This window comes from Pollicipes pollicipes, unplaced genomic scaffold, assembly GCF_011947565.3.
Source record: "Pollicipes pollicipes isolate AB1234 unplaced genomic scaffold, Ppol_2.1 Scaffold_7262;HRSCAF=8765_pilon_pilon_pilon, whole genome shotgun sequence".
In the NCBI taxonomy this organism is placed as follows: domain Eukaryota; kingdom Metazoa; phylum Arthropoda; class Thecostraca; order Pollicipedomorpha; family Pollicipedidae; genus Pollicipes; species Pollicipes pollicipes.
Window position 1 is genome coordinate 10,272,038 of NW_023597055.1, and position 866 is coordinate 10,272,903.

The 866-nt window shown below is 40.0% G+C and overlaps 1 pseudogene; it reads left to right on the forward strand.

The window, feature by feature from the left end:
• Positions 1-601: 601 nt before the first annotated feature.
• LOC119113417 (CCA tRNA nucleotidyltransferase 1, mitochondrial-like) overlaps positions 602-866 on the forward strand; it is a 6,479-nt pseudogene continuing 6,214 nt past the window's right edge.

Consider the following 866-nt stretch of genomic DNA (forward strand, 5'->3'; position numbering starts at 1 on the left):
TCCATCAGTTCAGTGAAGGTGATTAAGAAATTCTTAAATGTTTCACTCCTTTTGATGGCACAGAATTTGTCCTCTAACCATTCAACAACACTATTTAAGGAAAAATAAGGGTGTTAACTATAATTTTTCAACTAGTATGGATGGAGATGAAATGATAACACTGTTGGAGCCACACTAACAATCAATACCCAAAAATGCTCTGATCTTCATTATGTGTGCCTATGCAATATCAACATGAAGCACACATTTTGAAGACTTTCACTTAAAGGTGGTTGAACTTTATTAAGCATAGCTCAATGATAAAAGCCAGGCCAATTTGTCCACTTAACTCAATGAAATTAAAGGAAAACAGGTCAGCACAACAGATTATGACTTTGTTCCAGATTGCATGACAAACATGACATCCAGATTTTTCCAATCAACTTGAACTGCTTTATTCAGATACATAGAATGTTCAAAGACATTCGCTGAACTATGGTTATAGTGTGGAAATGTGACTGCAACGCGATCATAAAACAAATTTCATGCAACTTCAATCACGTTAACACAATGACAGACAGAGACCACCGCCAGGTGAAATTTCGTGCTGCTACCAGCCAGCATGGCTGACGGTTGTGATAGTTCTGACCAGACACTCCCCACACAACGCAGATGACGGATACCGAACACCTGAGGATCCTCAACGCTTCTGTAAACAGCCTTGCTTAAGACACCTCACTTCCGATCACGATCGTCCTAGCTTTTTCCACCCACCGCAAACGTCGCAAAGCAATGTACAGATACAACGCATCTGCGGCGAATTTCCTTTTTTGTCTTGAGATGCCCGGGACCATTATAAAATGACGTCCGTACAATTAGAATATACT